Here is a 7,033-nt window from a genome sequence, read left to right on the forward strand (position 1 = left end):
TTCTGTTTGCTCAGGATCTTCCATGATGCAGGGTTTAATTGTGACTGGAAGCTCTCAGGGATAACAGAATACAAACAAGAGAAGTCCTAAATAAAATGCTGGTCTTATATTTAAAGGTCAGAAGGAACTAGTCTGACCTCTTGATCTATAGGCCATAGGGCTTTGTTCAGTAATACCACCATGATATTTCTAATTTATGCTTCAGCTTAAATAGTTCCTGAAGTCGCAGCTCAAGAAATATTCCTCCTCAGGAAAGAATAAGGTTTAATATGTTGTTCTGATGTTACTTTTTTTTTCAGTATCTAAAATATTTCTCATTTAAATTTCTTCAGCCTTAACTTCAAACCTTTGGATTTTGATTCTTCTTCTTTACGCTTGAATAAACTTCTCTCATATCAAACCCCTTCTCTTTTATAAATGAAATGGGTGGAGTTTAAATCTGTAAGGTGGATTCTTAAAAATTTTAGTGTGTTTTTTTTCTGAGTCAGTTCCAGGGTTGTTGCCATACTTTTTGTTGTGTGACTGCCAGAACCGAATGTTGGATTTTTTGTAATGACGTCCCCAATGCTGTACACAGAGGAGACAGCAACTCTCTGATGCTACATGTTATCCCCCCTCTTCTGTACTCAAGGATCACATTAACCCTTTTGGACTTCACGCTGTTGGGATTACGTATGCTATGCTTACTCTGTATCGTGCTAATTTTTTATTGAGCAATAATGGTAATATTGATATAGAATGATCTATATTGCTGCCATACATAAGTTTATATATAACATCATAGATATGTATCAACTTTTAAAGTTGAACGTATCATCCTTTTTTTGGTTAAAATCTGAAAATAAATCGCAAATCTCCCAGCATGAGGAACTCGGTTTTAGACTTGTGTAATGACAATGCCCTCGTAATTGAAAGAAAAAAGAAAAAGGAAATTTGGGAGACTATTAGTCTACATGTGGTATACTTTTTTTCCTAAATTGAAAATAAAAAAAAATCCAATGACACATTTGGGCTGAAAAACTGTTTGCTGCACATGTTTTATATATGTGGGTTTATTACACAGATCATGTGTCTTAATTAGGTAATTTATATTGTATTATCCAAAGAAGATGTTCTTGTTCAATTGGATACACAATAAAAGTTTCAAGAAAACTTGTTAATCCTGCATTTACAGACATCAGCACATGGATACAGAGTAACAAGAACTACAAATATATCTCTATATGCTGGTACAGTTACCTACTAGATTACATTCCCTGGACAATCGGTGGTGTTATATATATATACACACATACAATACAAGTAGGGATAAGATGTATTTTTAGACGGAATTTTTCTTTTTTATTCACTTCCTGAAACTGAATATATTAGCTTTACCCACTGAGCAACTTTTAAGGCAGAAGCAAAAATTTAACAATAAATAAAACTAACCCCAATGAGGAAAGTTCTGTCATTTTGTTATCTCAGGCAATTTGGCCCTCTCTGAGCTGTGATGTTTCAGAGGGGGTAATGGCAACTTGAACTCGAGTTCTCCTGACCTTTTTTCCTCCTTCCCACAAAACCTTGCTATTTCCTAAACGCGTGTTTTATTTCCTTGTACTAATCTGATACTGTTCACCCAGAAACTGAATCTAGTTATTGCTGGTTACACTAATTGAGATTTCTTAGTTTCCCTTCCCCTTTGTCATTAAGCTGGATTTGAGCTTCACATACCCTTGCAATTACTTTGAAATTCCAAGTCTCCTTGCAACTACTTTGAGAAATCTGAAGGCTAAATGATTCCCAAGTTTAAAATATGATGTTCCCTAGTTGAAAGGCAAAAAGCAATATTGTTATATTTCTATTCTGATGAAATTCATTATGTACAATATAATTTGTGTCTCTATAACAATCTACTCTTCTTCAGTTAGGGATTAAGCCAGATACTAAAAGGATCTGGAGGAAATACAGTAACTTTTCTTTTTTTTCATTGAGAATACAGAAGGAATTTGAAGTGTGTGTCACTGGCAGTAAAATACAAGTTTACAGAGTTTTTCTTCTGTTTATTGTAAATCAACTACAGAACAGCAACCCATGGCGTTAGTCCAGGAAACTGAGATTATGAAGTTAGGAAGTAGAAAGATGAACAGAAAATCTTGTTTATAAATCTCAGCGAACATCTTCCTCGCTATGCAGTGAGGACCTGATTCAGCCCTCTTTAAAGTCAACGGGAAAACTCCCACCAAATTCCAGCGGGAGTTGGCTCAGACTCTGATTGCTCGTGTTTGCGCCCTGTTTGGGGTGGGATAGGGCAAGATGCAGAGAACTGTAACTAATGGGATCGGTCCAAGGAGCTTGGATGCAGTGGGAAACGAAGGTGAAGAAGTGAAGTTATTTATCACACCTCATCAGACTGATTTCCTTATTCCTGGCAACCCAAGAGCACTGGAAATGGTGCCGTATTGATGGCCAACTTGTTGATGTGTTACGAGCCCTAGCTGCTGTCCACAACTCCATTCCTCTGAACAATATTTGAAGTTCAGCCTAGGAGAAATCTGTTGTAATTTGCTCTCCTCCTTTCTGTATTTATAAGCCTACAATATTGTAAGTTTTTACTGTGGGTGGACAAGCAACATCCACTCATATCAAAGAAGATACAAGTACAGATAAATATAACTTTATACATTCATTTTTATATAACTTATGTAAATGTATGCGCAAGTTAGTCACAGTCCCCAGGCTGGCAGCAGATAGCTGGTGTGGCCGTTGTTGTAGCTTCCTTTGGACGCTTGTGTTGCTGGATGATCCTGCTGCTTTTAAGCAGAGCTTTGCATATGTACGTTTGCTCTGGGCCTGCTAGAGAGAGGTTTGGCTGGAAAGAAATGGCAGGATGGGACAGAGAGGGGCACAGTCCCGGCAGTTTTTCATCTCTACTGCCAAGGTAGGGCTTAGACAAATTGCATATGGAGGCTCCTCGCATTTTTTTTCTCTTGAGGAGATTAGCAAGAAGGGTTAAAGTCTGAAAACTGAGGAATGAACCACGAGGGGTCGGCATGTGCGTGGTCTGTGGCCCTCGCTGGCATCCATCTCCCTGCTCGATGTCCCAGTCCGCCTCCTGTGACGGTGGGATTGCTGGTCTCCACCTTTCCAATGAAAAAAAAGTATCTTTCTCCCCACGACATCACTGGTTGCTCCAGGAACGTCTTGTTTATCCTAGCGCTTGCAGTTAAGTACTAACTGACCGTCTTAAAAAGCGAATCAAAGTATATAGACGCAGAAGCTTACTGTTCTTGTTTCATGGGAACTTATTTGTTGTTCTCCAAAGACTAAACAAGGCAAAAAGGCCAATATTGATACGCTGGGTTCAGTTGTCCAAATTAGTATTCTTAATGTTCACCCTTATTTTAAACACCCATGAATAACTTGGTCCCTACTACTTAGATTATAGGTTTTAGTGTATGAATTTTAATAATTCTGATTAATGGTGCTATCTTTATTATATTACTTTGTACTTGTGTTCACTCTTTCATCATGAGATCTCAAAGCTCTCTATTAAACCGCACCAAATCTTTGTAAAATATATGAATTTTAGCCTATTGAGTTGATGTATCAGATAAGTGTAGTGAGGAGAATGAACAGTTTTTCCAAAGTTCATTTCAGAGCTTTGCATTGATTCTCTGCAATATATAAACACTGGGAAAATTAGGCTCCAGAAAACTTGACTCCCACTTCTACCCACTAAATTATGGATCTCTTTGCTCCCCATTCTGAATTTCAAGTAATCTTTGAAAAATTTGTATTCAGGAGTCTTCAAATATGAATAGTGATAATTATATCAATATTATTAATATGCACTATTAAAAGACATAAATCTGCATTTGCAAAGCTTTGATGTGCATACAAAACTGAACTTTTAAATGAAAGTATGTTTTTAAATCATGTATGTATTACAGAAATCTATTAAGACTAGTCTCACAAAGATCTGCATATGCTTAGAGCGATGATTCACGTGCTCCTGCAGTGCTGCCCTGGGACCATCATAGATATCTGATGGAACAGACCTGCTCAGCATCTCACAGGTTGTTTCTCAAACCGTTTTTTGTTGTGTTTCCTCCTCTGTGTTAATTCTGGGTTTTTTTTGGTTTTTTTTTTTTTTTTAAAATCTTTGTTTCTTGTATATATATTTATAGGTGATTTTTATGGCACTGCAATTGTGAACAGTGAGGATTACCACCTGGAGAAGCTGTGTGCTAAATTCACACCAGATCTCTGTGGTGGATGCTTATCTCTGATAATCTTGCCTTTCAAATCCAGACACACAGATTACTGTAGATAGAATTGCGCTTTCCTTAAAAGTTACATAGGTCTTTCCCTCCTTTCCCACTGCTGTACAGCAAGGTGAGAGCTGTTCTTTCACTACATGGATTTCCTACTTCTAAAGGATTTTCATATTTCAGCCTTGTTAGATAGTTCAAACTGGAACATCATTACTCTTTCATTTGGACATTTTAAGGCTCTTATTTAGCTAGTTTAAAAATAATAAAATTGTGACCTTTAGTTGACATTATAAGCTTGCATTTTGAAGGCTGTGCTTGTATTTTGAGGTTGCTGGCTAGGAAAATCAAGACTAACTGAACTGACTGTAATTCTGAATGCTTACCTCCTTTTAATGCTGGTTTTTTTGCTATCGGGAATTTTAGTCCAAAGGTTTATGCTTAAAAGTCGCGCTCTGACCAGGTTGCTGAAGGCAGAAAGTCACTGACAGAGAAGCAGAAATGTTTTGAAGAGTCGGTGTCGGTTCTCCCCGTCTCTTTTGCACTAACCACCAGCAGCTGGAGAACAGGCAGCAGAGAGGCAAGAGGATCACGTCTCATGGACGCGTGTGCGTAGGCTTGAGGCTGAGCAGCGTTTCCAGGGGAAAGGTACAGGTTTTTCTTGCCTTTACGTGAATTTCTGTAATTACTTGGAATGGAAGTTTTTAAATGCTAGTACAAATCTTTGTAAATACATGACTTTTAGTCTATTTGAGTTTATGTATCAGATAAGTATAGTCATGTTTTTTACTTTATAGCCATTTTTACCAAAGAGCTGAACGATGCAGCTAAGCAGCAAGAGAGAGAGGACCTAGGTGGGGGATAGGAAAAGTGGGGGGAAGAGGAAGGTATGTTTATAGGTGACCAGAGACATTTCAGACTTTTCCATTATGACTTCAGACCCTGGGATCACTGGATTCTGCCCTTTTCAGCAGAAGTGCTGGGCAAGGCAGTATATGGGAGCATGTCCTATTGCAGTTTATGGCTCTAAATGGTGACGGGACAGTGCCCGTATCTATCTGGGCTCAGGTCATATGCCGTTAGAACGTGTTTGATCTCCTTCAGAAGACAAGGAATGTCCCACAGCCACCTTTATTTCACCCGCTCTTCCATCTGCTGGAACATCTGGTGGTGGCTGGTGTTGGAGACATGACAGTAGACGTGTTGGGGAACCAGTCTGGCTCAGGATAAGAGTTTTTATGCTTCTCTGCTGCAAAGAATTGGGGGATCTGGAAGCCTTTCATGCTCTGACCTTTAGGAAGTTGAAATGCTCAGAGCAGGCTTGTCATTGAGTAAACAGTATTTCCTGCTTATAACTTCATGAGGTGTATTTTTATTTTGCTTGTGTACTTAGAACCAGTGATTAAAAATTGTGTCTTTTTAAAACTTTTACCTTAAACCGTCAGTATCTTAGTATTAAAAAACCCACCCTTTTTTCGTCAGTGCTACACTTTTGTAGAATGCAGTCATGTGGGAGTAGTGTTGACTAGTAATTATTTACTTGGTTGGACTGGTTAATTTTCTTTCAAATGAGGTACTTCATTTTAGCAGTGGCATCTTCTCTTAAATAGTTATTTAGAGAAAAGCTGCAGAAGATAGCAACTTTGCAGAGGAGAAAAAAAAAAAAAACCAACAACAAAAAAACCCCAAAAACCAAACCAAAAAACCAACCACACACAAGTTGGAAAGGCTTAGAATAAATTATTGCATGTCATTCTGTGGGAAAATCTTCCCGTACGAATGCTGTGTTGTTCGCAATGTGAGTGCCAGATTCACTCAGCTCTGCTTTGCACTTCTGTCACCCTTATCACTCATGAGACGATACTCTTCTACTGTAAGTGCTACCCCCAGCGGCATGTATTCATTTATAGGACTTGCATACTTATGCTTAAGTCAGACACCCGAGAGGCACAGGATGAATTGACAGTATAGGCAGATGCTTTCAGCAAAGAAACCGGGATGTTAAAAGAGCTTTAGCGTGGTTATTGTTTTCGCAGGCAAATCCATGTACTTGTCATCAAGGTGTTTGGGAGTATTTCAGCCTCGTTGTACAAGCTGAATACAAGAGCTGTAATCAAGAGTTACATCATTTGGTGAGACAAGACCTTGAGGAATACAGCAAAGGGAGATGTGCATAATTAGAACAGTTCGGTTACAAGGGAAAGGGGCTTTGATAGCATTAGAAATGCAGCTGAAACATGCAGTCTCCATCGCCCTGTCGTCAGGCATTAGATGGTAGATGTCAACAGGCCGGGGAGATCTCAAGATCCAGTGAAGGAGTGTGGGGTTCCCTCTTCAAACCTTCCCAACCCTCAGGAAAGCATGTAAGGTGACCATCTGCCAAGCTCTGAGGTCTCCCCTCTGTTTGTGGACAGACACCAAACCAGAGATTAAAAAAGGGGTCACTAACTAAAAACTTAATTTGAAAAAGGCAGTTTGTTTTGACAGTTGGTCAAAGGGTGTTGAGAAATAAGAGCACGACCAATTTCCCCCCTCCTCAAAATTCCCATAAAGGAAGAGCTTGACATGAAGTGGGGCCAGATGGGATAGCCATGGTGACAGGGAACCCATCATAGGTCGTCAAATGCATTAGGGCCAATGCGCTTCCCATGGTGCTTTCCACACTAACGTTTTTGCCAAAATCCTTCCTAGAAATTTCACTGGGGGGGGGGGGGGGGGGGGAGGGAAGTTCTCTAGTGACACCCATTCTGAGTATGCAACATCCAGCCCGCTTTATTTAT

The sequence above is a fragment of the Harpia harpyja genome, chromosome 7 (assembly GCF_026419915.1).
Source record: "Harpia harpyja isolate bHarHar1 chromosome 7, bHarHar1 primary haplotype, whole genome shotgun sequence".
NCBI classification, from domain to species: domain Eukaryota; kingdom Metazoa; phylum Chordata; class Aves; order Accipitriformes; family Accipitridae; genus Harpia; species Harpia harpyja.